The sequence below is a fragment of the Phoenix dactylifera genome, unplaced genomic scaffold (genome assembly GCF_009389715.1).
Source record: "Phoenix dactylifera cultivar Barhee BC4 unplaced genomic scaffold, palm_55x_up_171113_PBpolish2nd_filt_p 000371F, whole genome shotgun sequence".
In the NCBI taxonomy this organism is placed as follows: Eukaryota; Viridiplantae; Streptophyta; class Magnoliopsida; order Arecales; family Arecaceae; genus Phoenix; species Phoenix dactylifera.
The window spans coordinates 178,189-197,529 of NW_024067823.1; the positions used below are offsets into that span (position 1 = coordinate 178,189).

Here is a 19,341-nt window from a genome sequence, read left to right on the forward strand (position 1 = left end):
GCGATTGTTAGTAGCACCGAAAATGATATCATCAACATAAATCTGTACTAATAACATATCCTTATTTTGCTTTTTCAGAAATAATGTTGTATCTACATTTCCCCTAGAGAATTCATGTTCTAATAGAAATTTGCTAAGCCTCTCATACCATGCTCTAGGTGCTTGTTTTAATCCATAAAGTGCTTTGTTCAGTTTATACACATGATTAGGGTATTGATGATTTTCAAAACCAGGAGGTTGTTCTACATACACTTCCTCATTAATATACCCATTTAAAAATGTACTTTTTACATCCATTTGAAATAGTTTGAAATCCTTAGAGCATGCATATGCTAATAATAGTCTAATAGCCTCAAGTCTAGCTACGGGAGCAAAGGTTTCATCAAAATCTATGCCTTCTTCTTAATTATAACCCTTTGCCACTAGTCTAGCCTTATTCCTTATAACAATTCCATTTTTATCTAGCTTATTTTTATATATCCATTTTGTACCTATAATTGGATATTTAGAAGGCCTCTCTACTAGATCCCACACTTTGTTTCTAGTAAATTGGTTTAGTTCTTCTTGCATTGCATTTATCCAATTTACATCATTTTCGGCTTCTTCTATATGTTTGGGCTCAAAGTGTGAAACAAAAGCTAGATGGTTATTCAAATTTCTAAGTGAAGCTCTAGTCCTAACCAGTTGAGATGGATCATCTAGAATGAGTTCCTTAGGATGCCCGTGAGCATACCTCCAAGCTTTTGTTAGCCCATGATCCACAATAGGCTCTTGGCTTGATGATGCTTCTTCAATCAATTTTTGATTATCATCTTGTAACCCCATCTCATCTATCTTTTCTTCAAGTATTTCAACATCATCATCAAAATTAACCTTCTTACTAGATGAGATATCACTAGAGTCATCAAAAACAACATGTATAGATTCTTCTATAACTAGGGTTCTTTTATTAAAGACTCTATAGGCTTTACTAGTTGTAGAATAACCTAAGAATATTCCTTCATCAGATTTAGGATCAAATTTCCCTAGATTATCTTTCCCATTATTATGTACAAAACACCTACCTCCAAAGACATGAAAGTAATCAACTTTTGGTTTTCTGTTTTTCCAAAGTTCATAAGGTGTTTTCTTTATAATGGGTCTTAATAAAACTCTATTTAATATGTGACAAGAGGTATTAATGGCTTCTCCCCAAAAGTACTTAGGGAGGTTACTTTCACATAACATAGTCCTAGCCATTTCCTCTAGTGTTCTATTCTTCCTTTCCACAACTCCATTTTGTTGTGGTGTCCTAGGTGCAGAAAAATTATGGGTTATCCCCTTTTTACTACAAAATTCGTCAAATAATTGATTTTCGAATTCGGTACCATGGTCACTTCTAATGGCTATGACTGAAGACTCTCTAGCATTTGTTACTTCCTTATGGAACTTCTTAAACATAGAAAATGCTTGATCCTTATGCGCTAGAAACATGACCCATGTGTACCTAGAGTAATCATCTACTATAACTAGACCATATTTATTTCCACCTAGGCTTGTTGTTCTAGTTGGACCAAATAGGTCCATGTGTAATAATTCTAGAGGCCTAGAAGTAGAGACACATTTTATGGATTTAAAAGAGTTCCTAGATTGTTTGCCAAATTGACATGCTTCACATATTTTGTTCTTTTCAAATTTTAATTTTGGCAAACCTATCACGGAGTCTCTTTTAACTAGTTTAGTTATTGTGTCCATGCTTGCATGACCTAACTTACGGTGCCATAACCAACTAGCATCATTATCTTTAGTTTCATTTACAACTAGACATTGGTTATGTTTTGCAAGATCTTCTAGGTCTACAACATATACATTTCCACGCCTAATCCCTTTAAAAACTAAACTATTATCATTAGGATTTGTTATAATGCATAGTGATGGTTTAAACATAACATCATATCCTTTATCACATAATTGACTAATGCTTAACAAGTTATGCTTAAGACCATCAACATATTTAACATTATCTATAAAAGTAGAAGGGGTGATTTGAACTTTACCAATACCAATGATGTGACCTTGGTTGTTGTCTCCAAAAGTCACAGCACCTCCCTTCTTAGCTTCGAGGGTGAAGAATTGATCTTTATCACCCGTCATGTGCCTTGAGCAGCCACTATCCAAATACCAGCAGTTTTTGTTGACCTTGGCTGCAAGACACTCCTACACAAGCAAATCATGTCATCTTAGGTACCCAAGTTTTCTTGGGTCCTTCATGGTTAGTCAAGTTGGTTCCTTTTGGAACCCATACCTTTTTAATTTTTCTTTTAGTTTTACTTTTCCTAAAATTACACACATTTGCTTTATGACCTACTGTACTACAACAAAAGCAAGTTATTTTCTTAATTTTAGTTTTGAGGATGATAGTGTTATTTTGATGATTAACAAGCAATTCTCTAGAGTATGCTATAAGTTAAAATTGATACTTCATTTATAAGTTCATTGCTCTCAGTACATTTGCTTAATTGGAAATATATATATGGTCTTGTTCATTTGGATGAAACTAACCTTGAGAATGCAGCAAAGTGTGGATTGAGTCGACCCATAGGTTGATTGGGTCGACCCCGGCACATCGAGGAATCATCTGGCACACTCCTGCAAAAACAGCACAAATGAACAGTGAGTTGGGTCGACCCAAGGTAAGCAAGAGTCGACCCAACCTCCAAAGAACCTCAAAATGCAAAGGAAGAATGCTCTCTGGATTTACTGAGAGGGTCGACCCAAGAAGAAGTTGAGTCGACCCAAGTAAACCTTGAGTCGACCCAAGGAAAGGTTGAGTCGACCCAAGTGAAGAAAGGCTGAAATTCAAGGCTCTGAATTTTCTGAAGCTGACCTTGGGTCGACCCAAAGAAAGGTTGGGTCGACCCAAGGCAACAGAAGGCTGAATTTCAAGTTTCTGTGTTTTCTGAGAGGGTCGACCCAAGAAATGGTTGAGTCGACCCAAGTGAAGGTTGGGTCGACCCAAGGACAGGTTGAGCCGACCCAAACACGGGCTGAACATAACGGCTAGTTGTGCAGAAATGCTTTTTGGACTCCCAACGGCTATAAACGGCTAGTTTCTTCAATCCAACGGTCAGAAAGGACTATTTGGAGGTTGGAGAAGTATTTAAGAGGGAGTATTCATCAGAGGAAGCAAGCTTTGGGAAAAATACATCAAGTGCATTCAAGAGAGAACCCTAGCAAGACAAGCTTCATCAAGAGCTTCATTCAAGAATCAAAGAAAGGGATTGAGCAGATTCAAAGAGGCATTAAGAGCTCCTTCCCCCATTGAAGAGTGAAGCTTCCTTGACTAAGAAGAGCAAAGCGACTTCAAAGCGATAATTTCTTTCTAACTCTTCTTGTTGTTCATATTGCTTTATATGCTCATCTAGGAGTTTAAATCTTTTCTTTTCATTTGTTTAAACACTTTGTAAAGGTTCGTTGGTAAGCCCGCAAAACCAACAAAGGTTCGTTGGTAAGCCCGCAAAACCAACAAAGGTTTTTGGTGAACCCGGAAAACCAAAGTTGTATAGGTTCGTTGGTGAGCCCGCAAAACCAACAAGGTTCTTGGTGAGCCCGGAAAACCAAGTGTATAGGTTCGTTGGTGAGCCCGTAAAACCAACAAGGTTTTTGGATTGTGAGCCCGGAAAATAATCCAACTGTAATCCGCAAGATTATAGTGAATTCCCAAGGGTACGCTTGGGGAGTGGACGTAGGTGCTAAGGAGAGCACCGAACCACTATATATTGGTGTGTTTGCATTGTGTTTGTGCTTTCATTTTCTCTTGCTTTATCTTCTCTTCTTGCATTAGATTAACTCACTTAAATAACCTAAGAGAGCATCCATCGCACTTAATTAAGAAAGTTTTAAAAGTACCAAAAATTTAGAAGAAACCAATTCACCCCCCCCTCTTGGATTGTCACCTTGGGCAACAAGTGGTATCAGAGCAAGGTGCTCTAATAGTACTCATTGATCTCACAATCAAGAGTTAAAGATCATGACAACCCAAGTGGGATATTCTATGAGTGAGGGACAATTAATTGATAGACCTCCACTATTTGATGGTATAAACTACACATATTGGAAAGCACGCATGCGCATTTTCATTCAAGCACATGACTACGATTTATGAAGTATCATAGTCAATGGGCTACACACAAACACTAATCATGATAAAGAAAGGGCTCAGCAAAATGCAAAAGCCATGAATATTCTATATTGTGCATTAGATGATAGTGAACTTAATAGCATATCTTTTTGCATAACTGCTAAGGAAATATGGAATATGCTTGAAGTTAAATATGAATGCACTAACGTTTCTAGTAAATTTGAAACTAGTTCCGAAGAAGAAGAGCATCAAACTGAAACTGAAAATCTATGCTTTGGAGCACCTGAAGATGAGGTATGTACTCGAACACAAAGTGATTTCTCATTCAAAAATCAAGTACATACTGAAGCTCAATCTGATTTTACATTTGATGAACTTCATGATGCTCTTCATGATCTATACTTTGAATATAAGAAGCTTAGGTTAAAGAATAAAAAGCTAAATCAGAAAAATCTATCTCTTGCTGAAAGCTATGATATAACTCAGAAAAATAATAAATTACTTTCAGAAGACAATGAAAGGCTAACTAAAGAAGTTAACAAATTTAAGTCTATAGTTGAAAAATCTACTATCAGCTCTGAAAAACTGAACTTAATGATAAATAATCAAAGAGCTGAATTTGAAAAGGCTGGATTAGGATATCAATCTTGGTACACACAAAAATCCCTTAATGACATGTGTGTTAAATCCTCTACTATCCGTCCTAAAACAGATTCTAATTTATCTGATGAACCTAATAGGCAAAAACAGAAAATTGTAAGTTTATCTACTACTCATGTTAAATCTATGTTTGTCAAATTTAACAAGATGATGCAGAAATTCACTCCTTGTAATCCTAAAATTTGCAAGTCTATGGACAAAATAGCTATTAAGAAAATATGGGTTCCAAAAGGAACAATAATAGCTAACCTACAAGGACCCAAAAGAGCTTGGGTTCCTAAGTTGAAAATCTGAATATTTTCTGTAAGTATATCTAGCACTCAAGGCTCCAACCAAAAGATGTTAATTTAGACATTGGGTGCTCTAGACATATATTAAAGAATGAAACTTAAAATATACTTAAGAAAAGTAATTGAAATGAAAAGAATAATGAAATCAGTAATCCTTGCATATATCATCATTCTCTTTGCCTTAGTATCCAATTAAAACATAAATTGCAGGTATTAATCATTTCTGTGATATAAGTGATACTTTTGGCATGAAAAGAAAATATATCCAAATCACTCCATCTTTCTATATTATGCTTCAGTTATTGATGGATAACTTGCTTAATCAATACTCTTAGAATAACTCTTTAAATTCTCTATATGCTTGATTGAGAGGTCTTATCCATGACATTATCTTCTATTGATCACAAACATAAGAATGTCTACTTGGTATAATTTTTTTTTTATATGCATTAAGAATACCAAGATTAAAGAGTCTAATTTTGGCATATAAAATCAACTCATACTAGTATGGACTTGATCTCAAAAGACCTTGTCATTGGTTCACTTAGATTATTCTTTGCAAGGTCAAAGTTTGCTATGTATGTCATCTAGAAAAATAAACTAGAATCATTTCTAAATCTGAAAATATTGTTTTCACCTTTTAGCCTTTGAAAACTCTTCATAAGAACTTATTTGGATCTCTAGGATTGTGAACCTAGGAGATAAGCTCTCTAATTTTGTAATTATGGATGATTTCTCAAAGCTAATGTTGGTTTTATTCTTGACACTTAAATTGAAATATTTTCTGCATTGGGACAAACTCACAAAAAGGGTTCAAATGAAAAAGGTTTGCAAACTATGAAAATAAAATTGTATCATGGCATAGTTTTGAAAACCAATTTCTTATTGAGTTGTGCACAGAAAATAATATTGAATACAATTGTTTCTACACCAAGAACACCATAAATAAAATAGAGTTGATAGAATCCTTGAAGAAATGAAAAAGACAATGTTGTATGATAGTCATCTACTTAAATGATTTCTGTTAAAAGCTATCATCATTGCTTGTCATACATATGGTTTCTATTAGAAAACTCCTTTTGATCTTCTAAAAAATAGAAAATGATATATTATATATCTTTTATATTTTTTAGTCATACATGTCATGCTTGATATATTCTTATGAAAATAATGTCAAATCTGGTAAAACAAATATTCCTTTGGATATTACTCTTCAAGCAATGCATATAGAATATTCAATGAAAAGATACTAGTTGTAGAGATATCAATTCATACTATTCTTATTAAAACTAGATCCTTTATTGAGAATATAGTTTATCATTTTGATTCTATGTAACAATCAGAATTTTGATAGACACAACTATTTAAGATAATTTGATTAAAACTTAACTGGTATATCTTATTAATAATTATCTTAAGCAAATAGAATCTAAGCTAAATTGCTTCTGACAATAAGAAATTGATTTGATCTTGATGAATCTTTCTATTGCCTCACATGCTTGTCCTTGAACCATTTTACTTAATGAAGTTATCTCTTTAGTTCAAGTGACTTGTGCTTGCTTATATTTAGACAATCTCTTGAGTAAAGTGACTTAATATTCAATTATTGTCATATCTTATGTTGAGTCATCTAGCTAAAGAAATATATTGTATGAATGTTTTGTATCTTGAAGAAACTAATGACTTTCCTTCAAGAAAGAAAAAGAGTTTATTAATGATACAGGATTTATGAGCAAGAAATTTCAACTTGAAGGACACCTTGATGAAAGATACAATAAACATTCCTTTGCAAACAAAAAAGGAGAGAGATTTTCTTCAGCCAAGGGTGTAAAGAATCCAAAAGGTATTTGGCTTGAAGAATGCTAAATACACTGGTAATCTAAACTCTTCTCTTGTGAGTTAGTTGAGCAAAATCAATAATCTGAAATTATATGGTAGCATGATTAAACCTTTAATTGCTGATCATCTTGATATCATGCTTCACTCTCATGCTAGTGATGATTGTTTCATGGTGTGATTAAATTGAAGTTTACTTTTTCCTATATAATGCATAACCATGAAATACACAAGTTTATGCCTCAAATCTCTAATTCAAAATAACTTGTGATAAGCTATGAATCATTGGGCATAATGAAAATGCTGTTTGCATGATATATATTTATATGCAGCATATTAGATTAATTCTTTATTCTGCTCTTTCATGTAACTACTTGAAAATAACAAAAAGAGAGAGAGGTAAAGAAAAGAAAATGGATATTATTCAAGAGAAGTAAAATCTAAGTAAAGGCAAATACTTCAATCTTAAGGAAAAGCAAAACAAGCATAATACATTCGGCACATTTGTGAGACTAATATGAACATTCCTTTGGAAGAGATAAAATCCGTAATTAATTACAGGAAAAGGTTGAAGTGAACATTTTAAACCTTCTATATTGCTCATCATAGGGATGGTGCCAATGGGGAGGCTAGTGGTAGTACCCGGCACTATTTGACCCAACTATTCGGTGCAGGGCATATTAGGGACGGCACAAGAGGGAGGCTAGTGGTAGTACCTCGTGCCCCTTCCAACTCCACCGGATAGGAAGCAAATAGAATATAGAGCATAGAAAAGTAAAACCGAAAAATAAATGAAGATAATCAAAATGTTCATTGAATGGTTAAAGAAAGAAATTAAAAATTTGGGGAATGAATGATAAATAAATAAAAATATATAAGAAGGTTGTGAAAAATCAAATGAAGTTTGAATCACTTGAAAACACACCTTAAGGATAAAATCAGTGCTAAATTGTATTTAAATAAAGAAAATTTTATTTGAAAAGAATTGATTTTGATCCATGACATGCTTGTTATGTTTTACATATTTTGAATTATGTGTTTTCAATATTCAAATAGCAAAGATCTTTCCTAGATATAACTTGTAATGCTTCATGCCTATAAATTTTGATTGAAACATGTTATTACCAACAACAACATCATTTTGTTTTAATGAATATATTTTGAAAAATAAAAAAAAATTTATTTGAATTTGCAAATTAGGCAAAATGGATTGATTCTGACATATCTTTTATCTTGCCTAACATTAGTACATAATATCCTCCAATTTGTACCAAAATTCAATATGAATTACAAAGATTCTGGATGTGCTCTAATGTTCTTGAAATATGTGTCTTCAATCTTAATAATTTAAGATGAGCTACAATGTAGAAGATGCATATCTCAAATTATAATCCTGAAAGGCTCCTTGAAAATTTTTATGAAATTCAGAATCTGATGTTGTATAAAAGCTTAAACTTAATTTAAAAATGCCTCTATCATTGTATTTTTGTAACCTTCATTATATGCTTCAATGATTGCATCATTTTGGGGAATAACTCAATATGAATTTCTAGATAAAATTACAGCTTAAGAAAAATAGAATAATTCTGATGCCTTGATTGCTTGCCCTGATACGCATCTGAAACATATCATTTCTTATCTTCAAAGTGTACTAATATTGGTCTGAATGATGTGTCTTTTGATGATCTTGATTGCAAACAAATATTTTTTAATATATGATTTTATTTTGATATTGAAAAGATTTATTGTGCTTCATATATACATTGCTGAAAAAACCTTGATTAAGAAATTGAGTTCCATAAATACATATACTTCAATGGTCATCTATATATTTTTTTTCCTCTCCTACATTGTTAAAGACTTTCATCAAAATATATATGTATATATATTATTAAAAGAGTAAATGATCTCAAGTCTAGAAATATTTCAGCTCACTCAAATGATTCTTAAAAGAAAGAAAATGTAAATGCTTTTGAAAGAATTTGAGCTTCAAATGAATCATTTTCTGATTAATATTTCAGTACATTTTCTCAAAGATTAAGAGGAAGCATAACTTGTTCTTAAAAGATTAAAAAGAGTGATTGCTATAAATTTTGAATAACTCTAGATCACTCTACATTCTTGATATCATAAAGTTTCAGTTTTATTCACGTTTATCATTAAAATCTGAAATTCAACAAAAGAAAAGAAAGTTTAAAAGAAAATGCATCTTTTGAGGGGGAGCTTTAAATACTCAATCTCTTTATTGAAAATTATCTTCAAACTCTAAACTCTCAAATGGAATGATTAATTGAGGGGGAGAAAGAAAATTTCAGAGGGAGAGATCATATAGAACTTAATCATGTAAATTCACAACTAAAGATGAGAGAAAGAATACCAAATGTAAAGTGGTATTAAACTCTGTGCTTCATCGAATATCTTTTGAAAGTTGGATTTTCATCTGTACTTAATTGGTAAATCACTTGTTTTGAAAACTAAGTGAAAAGGATTCCATTTGTCTTAGTATTGGAAATTTACTTTGGAATCTACTAATGAGCTGTTATTGGCTTGCACTTTAGCGTTTCAATCATGAGCCAATTCATTTTAATTGATTTTGATGTTATGATCTTTAAAGGAGTAAAAGAAAGTCCTTAAGAGAGCTCTAAAAGAACTTTCAAAGCCTTGAATTTTATGTATCCTACACTACATAAATTCATGTTTTGGTATCTATGCCCCAATACTTTTATTTGGATTTTCATCCGTGCCTTTCTTTGAATATTATTCTTGATACTCCTTGAAATAACTTGAAAAAGATTCCATCTACACTTGATTTCAAAACTATCTTTGGAATCTACATTTAGAGATCACTTCTGGCTTACATTCTAAATATCTCATTCCTAAAGCCAAACACATAGAAATAAGATATCATTTTATTAGGGATCATGTGCAAAATGGAAACATATGAGCATATATGTACTGAAAAACAATTAGCTCACATATTCACAAAACCCTTGAGTGAAGATAGAGTCTGCACGCTAAGGAGGAAATTAGGCATATGTGATCCTTTTTATTGAAGAGATATAAAAGGGAGCAAGCAATCTCATGATACATTCCTCCCATTTCTAAAAACCCATGAAACATGAGTCAAACTTGTTATCTATAGATTCCTTACTCATGTATCATTGTCCCATAAAGAGTTTATAAGGATTGGAAGCAAGGAAAACATTTTAGAAGCAAAACGGAAGAGAAAAGAAAAATTCTGCACTTGGGTCAACCCAACCCAGAATAGGGTCGACCCAACGTTGAGTCGACCCAAGAAATTTCTTGAGTCGACCCAACGTCGGGACCCCACTGTTAAAAGGGGGACCCGTGAGCTATCTAGGGCACTGTTTACCCTTTGTCCTCTTCCGAAAACCCTATTTCCCACTCTCAATTAGAGTCTCCCTAGGCTGATCTTAGCATCTATATTTAGAGCCTAGGCTAGAAATCTAGTTCTCGTATGTATTTTGCCTTTTCTCATATATATCTTGCTTTTTCCCTTATGAATCTTGTCTTTCCCTTATATCTTTAAATCTTGATTGTGGAACATTGTACTTTTCATCATTTTGAGCATTAATATATGAAAATGTTCCTATTTTGATCAATGAAGTCTGAAGTTTGTTCTTTATTGCATCTTTTCCCATATATATGTTTTTGATGATAACAAAAAGGGGGAGAAGAGAAGGAAAGAGTATATAAAGGAGAAGAAAAGGAAAGAGTATATAAAAGAGAAGAGAAGGAAAGAGTATATAAAGGGAGAAGAGGAAAGAGTATATAAAGGAGAAGAGAAGGAAAGAGTATATAAAAGAGAAGAGAAGGAAAGAGTATATAAAGGGAGAAGAAAAGAGTATATAAAGGGGGAGACGAAAAGATAGAGTATTCACTCTAAGAAAAGAAAGAGTATTTCATTTGAGAAGAAAGAGTATTACTTTTGTGAGAAAGAGTGAGTAAAGAAGTTATGAAAAGAAAAGAGAAATAAATGGGCAAACAAATTGAAAATCATATAAGAAAGCTTACATATCTAAGGGGGAGCAATTTGTAACAATGAAAATCATCAAATCAAAAATTTCTATCATAATTCAGAATTTGGCACATATAAATTCAGAATTTGGCACGCTCCTTTCTCACCTCGATACATAAGCTGAAACTCTTATTTTATCTCAAATTTTTGAAGTTTCATTGCTAATGAATTATAAATGAAAGGGGGAGCCATTCAAAAAAATCAAATTGGCAAATTTTGAATGATATAGGGGGAGATTTCACTTATATATATGAAAAGCTGAAATTCTGAAATTCAATCCCTTTTATAAACTGATTTTAAAGACAAGTATCAATAGGCTTATACTCTTTATTTTGTAATCATCAAAAAGGGGGAGATTGAGGATGATAGTGTTATTTTGATGATTAACAAGCAATTCTCTAGAGTATGCTATAAGTTAAAATTGATACTTCATTTATAAGTTCATTGCTCTCAGTACATTTGCTTAATTGGAAATATATATATGGTCTTGTTCATTTGGATGAAACTAACCTTGAGAATGCAGCAAAGTGTGGATTGAGTCGACCCATAGGTTGATTGGGTCGAACCCGGCACATCGAGGAATCATCTGGCACACTCCTGCAAAAACAGCACAAATGAACAGTGAGTTGGGTCGACCCAAGGTAAGCAAGAGTCGACCCAACCTCCAAAGAACCTCAAAATGCAAAGGAAGAATGCTCTCTGGATTTACTGAGAGGGTCGACCCAAGAAGAAGTTGAGTCGACCCAAGTAAACCTTGAGTCGACCCAAGTGAAGAAAGGCTGAAATTCAAGACTCTGAATTTTCTGAAGCTGACCTTGGGTCGACCCAAAGAAAGGTTGGGTCGACCCAAGGCAACAGAAGGCTGAATTTCAAGTTTCTGTGTTTTCTGAGAGGGTCGACCCAAGAAATGGTTGAGTCGACCCAAGTGAAGGTTGGGTCGACCCAAGGACAGGTTGAGCCGACCCAAACACGGGCTGAACATAACGGCTAGTTGTGCAGAAATGCTTTTTGGACTCCCAACGGCTATAAACGGCTAGTTTCTTCAATCCAACGGTCAGAAAGGACTATTTGGAGGTTGGAGAAGTATTTAAGAGGGAGTATTCATCAGAGGAAGCAAGCTTTGGGGAAAATACATCAAGTGCATTCAAGAGAGAACCCTAGCAAGACAAGCTTCATCAAGAGCTTCATTCAAGAATCAAAGAAAGGGATTGAGCAGATTCAAAGAGGCATTAAGAGCTCCTTCCCCCATTGAAGAGTGAAGCTTCCTTGACCAAGAAGAGCAAAGCGACTTCAAAGCGATAATTTCTTTCTAACTCTTCTTGTTGTTCATATTGCTTTATATGCTCATCTAGGAGTTTAAATCTTTTCTTTTCATTTGTTTAAACACTTTGTAAAGGTTCGTTGGTAAGCCCGCAAAACCAACAAAGGTTCGTTGGTAAGCCCGCAAAACCAACAAAGGTTTTTGGTGAACCCGAAAAACCAAAGTTGTATAGGTTCGTTGGTGAGCCCGCAAAACCAACAAGGTTCTTGGTGAGCCCGGAAAACCAAGTGTATAGGTTCGTTGGTGAGCCCGTAAAACCAACAAGGTTTTTGGATTGTGAGCCCGGAAAATAATCCAACTGTAATCCGCAAGATTATAGTGAATTCCCAAGGGTACGCTTGGGGAGTGGACGTAGGTGCTAAGGAGAGCACCGAACCACTATATATTGGTGTGTTTGCATTGTGTTTGTGCTTTCATTTTCTCTTACTTTATCTTCTCTTCTTGCATTAGATTAACTCACTTAAATAACCTAAGAGAGCATCCATCGCACTTAATTAAGAAAGTTTTAAAAGTACCAAAAATTTAGAAGAAACCAATTCACCCCCCCCTCTTGGATTGTCACCTTGGGCAACAAGTTTCTCCAGCTTTAACAAAGAAGTTACTAAGAAGTTTTTGTTTATTTCTTGGTTTATATCCTAAACCCGCTTTACTAAATACGGCTCGTTGATTATTAAGTATCATATTTAACTTTTCAGAACTATACGTAAACTTTTCAACTAAAGGTTTGTATTTTCCAAGTTCTTTAGTTAATGTTTGATTTTCTGCTTTTAAATCATTTAGTTCTTTTGTGAGATCCTTGTTTAAGATTTGTTTATGGTTTTTAAGTTCTGAAAGTTTCTTAGTTAGTTTTTCATTATCTTTCGTTAAGTTGTTAGTCTTCTTAATTAAGAGTTGGTTGCTTGTCTTAAGTTCTAGATTTTCTTTGGTAAGATTATCTTTATCCTTAATTAATGAATCATGCTTATGAATGTAAGTTTGGTTAGTTACTTTTAGTTCTCTGTTTTTAACATTTATATTCTTATATTCAATCATTAATTCATTAAACGCATCATAAAGTTCATCAAATGTAAAATCAAAATGCGTATCGGAAGTTACCTCGTTTTCGTTGGCCATGAAGCAGAAATTGGCCTTCTCTTCTTGTTCTTCATCCGATGATGAAGATGATGCGTCGGAGTCCGATAGGGTGGTGACAAGGGCTTTCTTCTTCTTCTTGTACTTACTGCCCTTCTTTAGTAAGGGACACTCAGCTCTGATGTGTCCCGGCTTTTTGCACTCATAGCACCCAATCCCCTCATTTTCTCTTTCCTTACCTTTGTCCTTGCGGTAGGAATTTGAGGGGCCTCTCCTTCGATGATAGGACTTCTTGTGGTTGATGAATTTCTTGAACTTGCGCACAAGAAGTGCCTCACCACCATCTTCCTCATCATCTTCTTCTTCACTACTGCTACTGCAAGATAAGTCTTTGTTAGATGAAGTAGATTTTAAAGCTATTACCATTTTCTTATGGGAGGACTCTTTCTCGTTGTGTTGTTTCATGGTGAGCTCGTGCGTCATAAGGGATCCAAGAAGCTCCTCAAGTGGTAGCTTCACTACAAGAAAATGGGATTTTACCGACCCTTTTTTGCCGACGTTTTTTACAAGCGTCGGCAATTTTTCGTTCAGCCCCAACATATGCCGACGCTTTGTAAAAGCGTCGGCCATAGACGACGCTAATTAGTACAAAGCGTCGGCCATAGACGACGCTAATTAGCGTCGTGGTAGAACATACAGGCCCTTTCCCTCCTCCTTCCTCCTCTCCGGCGATGAACCGTACATATTAATAATGCAGGCCCTTTCCCTCCCTCGTTCCTCGTCGCCACCCTCTCCCTCCTCGTGCTCGCCTCCATCTTCTTCTTCTACTCCTTCGTCGCCTCTCTCAAGAAGTTCCTCACCTCCCGGCGCCCTGTCTCCGCCGGATCTTCCTCCGTCGCGGCTGACGCGGGCGGAGCCGCGGTAAAAGCGCTCGATGACAAGATCTGGGGGAAGGAAACAGGGAGGCTTTATGGGGATCCGGCGGATCCGTGGTCGGGGCTGTCGGTGGTTAGGGTTTATGTGTACGAGATGCCGGCCAAGTTCACCTACGATCTTCTTGAGATAAATTTCTCCCTTTCTGCCTTTCTTGAGATAAATTTCTTCAAGCACTCTAGGTTTTCTTTTCCCCTCTACTTCCTTCTCTCTCTTCCCCTTCTACCTCGATCGCTCATATGAGTCGCTGCTCCTCCCTCTCCGTCGGGACCTCCCAGTCTCCATCTGAAGGTAGATTTCTTGGTTTCTTATCGCTCTCTTCCCCTTCCTCTTCCCCGTTCTCTGATGAACAGTTTCTCGTGGATTTGGATTTAGAGATGGGCAGTGATCAAGATGGGTGTTTGAACGGGATCGATGCGTCAGCTGGAGGACTGGTTTGGGTCCGCCGTCGGAATGGATCGTGGTGGCCTGGGCGGATACTTGGTCGGGATGAGCTGCCTGCAAAATGCTTGTTTCCACCGAGATCCGGAACTCCCATCAAGCTTCTTGGAAGGGAAGATGGGAGCATGTGAGTATTCTCCCTTGCTGATCTCTTACTCTTAGCTGATACAAGAATCTACTTTAAGATGTAACTCTCTCTTGATTTCTGTTCATCTCAACATTGTTTGAAAGCCAGATTTTTGTTTATACTGCAAGGTAACTGAAAATTTCTTGAGTTGGATTTACTTTTATTTTCGATTTTTTGGTAAGTCTCCATGGCATTAGCCTGCAGTGCATGTAACATAGCATGTTTCTGTTATCTTGTTGTTCATCTTATTTTTCATCGTCTCACTACAGGAAATGTGGGAAAAGCCGACTCAGGGAATGTTAGATGCCTATGATGTATACGGTCGCGATGACTTCGGCTTCCAGAACAGAGCTGGTACTCAGGGAATGGACTCTCTGCAGAAGGATGGGCCTAGTCTCTCGAAGCTCGGTTCCAATTCCACAGCTGAACTCCACCCAAAATCTGGGGCTGATGGGGAAATCAAGCCGACTTCAATGCCTCCTGCCAGTGTGATGACCAGGCTTATTTTGATCATGGTCTGGCGAAAGCTGATTAGAAATCCAAACACCTACTCCAGCCTGATTGGTGTCATCTGGTCTCTAGTTTCTTTCAGGTTATGGTCACCCCAAAACAAGCTTTTCTCTTATTTCTCGAATTCGCTCATGCATGAATCCTAGCATCTTGTCGTTACTTTTTGCAGGTGGAATATTGAAATGCCGGCAATTATCGCTCACTCAATCTCCATTCTATCCGATGCAGGGCTTGGAATGGCCATGTTCAGTCTTGGTATATCAAGTTTCTAACTTGTAGCATGTTTAATTTCATTTTTATCCCTAATTGTGATCCTTAATGATGGAAGTTGTCCGTGCACTTTCCAACCGAAATTTTTATGGCTACCATCTCTTCAGTCTGAAACATGTGTTAAGGAAATCGGTTTTATTACCGCAGGTTTATTTATGGCATTGCAACCAAGGATTATTGCCTGTGGCAATTCAGTTGCTGCATTTGCAATGGCTGTCAGATTTGTTACAGGACCTGCTGTCATGGCTGCGGCCTCAATTGCTGTTGGACTTAGAGGCGTTCTCTTACATATCGGCATCGTGCAGGTAAACAAATTTAACGCAGACATGTCATGTTTGAAGAGATAAGTAATGAGTTTGGAAACATCAAATTTATGCTAGAGGATTAGTCTAACTCAGTTGTGTCCTTTGTCTTTCTATTCTTTGATGTGAATGACTGGAAACTAGCATGGAACTAAACTTAACATTTCATTGCTAAGCTAAGAGGAAGACATCGACTAAGAAATTTAACCACACAAAATTTCCTTCGCGTGCTTGCCGCCATTTGGTTGGCTATAGTTGGTACTAATGAGCCAATGAGAGATGGTAGTTGCTGTAATAAATTATTCACTTTTAACTGCAGGCAGCTCTTCCTCAAGGAATTGTTCCATTTGTTTTTTGCCAAGGAGTACAACGTGCATCCTGATATTCTTAGCACAGGGTACATACTCTAACTTCGCTCTTTCTTCATCCTGCTTTATTAAGAGCTCAAATGCCTCTTCGATCCTACGTTGTAACAATTACAGCTTGCTATGTGTACTGACTCCTGTTTCAATTGAATGGTGTTGGTTGGTGGCATTGGTCTTAGATCTGACAGTTTTATGCTTGAGAAATTCATTCACTAGTCTGAGCTTTGAATCACAATTTTTCTTATCTGTTAAAGTACTCCATAATTTGCATCTCTCACAATTTATATGGTACATGTTTCTGATAGAATGCTTAATGATTTCAGGGTTATCTTTGGAATGCTGATTTCAGGGACTCTAGAGCTCGATGGACCTTTTGCATTCATCAACAGAGCCAAGGTCGAAAGGTTTCTGTAAAGATTTTTAACTTATCTGGTAGTTTTGTATTCCCTAGTCTGACTTGAGATAGCCGAGGTTTTGTTAGCTATGTATTTGGCAAAAAAGAAGTCTCAATTTAGGGACTAGTGGCTTAGATAGTTTAAATGATCAGGCTTCATGTAACTCTTTTATTTTATTTGAAGACTTTTGCAGCTGGTGTAAAAGGTCATATTAGTAACTTGATCTTTGTTTCGGTCCAACATGGATTTCATTCTGGCATTTTCAGTGCCCGAAGTTGGTGGAAGTTTTAGTTATGTGCATCCCTTGATTACTACCATTTCTTTTAAAACGAATGCACCTTCTGAATCATTGTAATAGTTACCAGACAAACTGATCAATATGTGCCGTAGGCAGAGGCAGGAAACTGTTTCCTTGAAAAATATTGGTGGCCATTTCAGAACTTTGGCACCAAGCTCCCATACCTTTATATGAGTTTGATTCGACTTTCTGAAACTCTGAACCTATTGCATCTGCAAACACTGAATTAGAAGCAGGTCTACCAGGTGAATCTAACTGTTCAGAAAGGTGAAGGATTAATATTTTCGGATCCTGTGTATTAATTCAATATCGTTTTAAACAGGTTATGAGGGTTTGGCAATTTACGAGTCCTTAAAAGATTTAGAAGAACAGCAACAGTTCTCTGAGTTTCTGCAAGCTCTCAGACAGTGCATTAAAAGATTTTTATCCCGGCACTGGCGCATTAAAAGATTTTTAAGCCTTTGCCGACGCTTTAAAGCGTCGGGACTCATGTTTTTCCCGACGCTTTAAAGCGTCGGCGAAAACGCACACTGGATTGGGCTTTATCGACGCTTTAAAGCGTCGGGACTCCTGTTTTTCCCGACGCTTTAAAGCGTCGGCGAAAACGCAAACTGGATTGGGCTTTAGCGACGCTTTAAAGCGTCGGTAAAGCCGTTTTTGCCGACGCTTTCATTAGCGTCGGCAAATCCCTGTTTTTGCCGACGCTTTCTCTTAGCGTCGGCAAAAACCGGACCCACGCCCACCTGCCCGACGTCTGACCCACGCTTTGGGTCGCGTGGGTTGGGAATTCGCCGACGCTTATAAGCGTCGGGGGAGACAAAAAAAAGCGCCGGCAAAAACCTTTTTTGCTGTAGTGCTTGTTCAAGTCCTTGGCTTCTTGGATTGCCGTCACTTTAGCTTCCCACGACCTTGGTAGACACCGAAGGATTTTCCTGACAAGCTCACTGTTAGTATAGTTCTTGCCAAGGCTTTTTAGGCCATTGACAATATCAGTAAACCTAGTGAACATGCATGTGATTATTTCATTTGAATCCATTTTAAATAGTTCATATTTATGAACCAAGATGTTTATTTTGGACTCCTTGACTTGATTCGTGCCCTCATGGGTCACTTCAAGTCTGTCCCAAATTTCTTTTGCAGAATTACAAGTTGAAACCCTATTGAATTCATTACGGTCTAAGGCACAATAAAACACATTCATAGCTTTAGAGTTTAATTGTGCCTTCCTCATGTCATGTTCATCCCAATCCTTTTCTAATTTGGGTACCTTAACACCCTCTACATATGTGGATGGGATGTATGGGCCATTCACTACAATGGTCCACATCTCATAGTCTTGGGCTTGGATGAATATTCTCATCCTAGCCTTCCAGTATGAGTAGTCGGATCCATTGAAGAAAGGGGGTCTTTGGGTGGACTGACCCTCAATGTGAGAAGATCCAAATGGGGTTGTCATTTTGATCTTTTAACTCTTGAGTGGAAGAGTTTTTGGCTCTGATACCACTTGTTGCCCAGATAGACAACCCAAGAGGGGGGGTGAATTGGGTTTTAAATTAATTTGGATAATTAAAAGGTTATGGATGATTAATTAAAAACTATTGCAAGTTATTTAATTAATGCTAAGTGCTGTGAGTGATGTGAGAGGAAGAAGAGAAGAGACAATCCAATGCAAACACAGAGTTTTATAGTGGTTCGGAGCTACCCCTTGCTCCTACGACCACTCCCCAAGTCTCTCTTGGGAATTCACTATAACCTCCTTGGATTACAGCCGGTTGTTTTGCAAGTTCACAACCAAACTTGTTGTTTTACGAGCTCACAACGAACTCGGTCGGTTTTTCCAGGCTCACCGACTAGAACCAACCCGGTTGTTTTTCCGGGCTCACAATCAAACCCTTACACACGTTGGTTTTAACTTGGCTCACCAACCAACCTTAATCCCCTTGATTCAATCCCCCGATTGAACCAAGTAAATACAAGTTGTAGAAAGAAAACAGAAAATGAGCTTCTCAAAAGCAGATTTAAAATAATATAATCAAAGAGGAGTTTAGAAGCCCTCAAACGCTTTTAAGCTGGAGAAGAGGTAAGGCTTCTTGAACTCCGGTCTCCTCTTGAATGTGTAGTCGACTTGAATGCTGGAGGAGAAGGCTTTGATTGCTGGGAGGATGTAGGTGGAGCAGTAAATGCAGATCTTCCCTTTTTCGTTGAAGAGCACGTAGCAGAGCTTGAATCCTTGATTAGTTGGAGTGGAATGGTTGTTCTCTGCCTTGCTACAGTCTTCTGTGGCTATTTAAGCCAACCCCCACGGAAACTAGCCGTTACACTGCTTTTCTGCCCGTTCTGCACACTCTGCGCAGCCTGACAAT

The 19,341-nt window shown here is 36.6% G+C and overlaps 1 pseudogene; it reads left to right on the forward strand.

Annotated features, from left to right (window-relative positions):
* Positions 1-14,062: 14,062 nt before the first annotated feature.
* LOC103700213 lies at positions 14,063-16,974 on the forward strand (annotated as a pseudogene).
* The last annotated feature ends 2,367 nt before the right edge of the window (positions 16,975-19,341 follow it).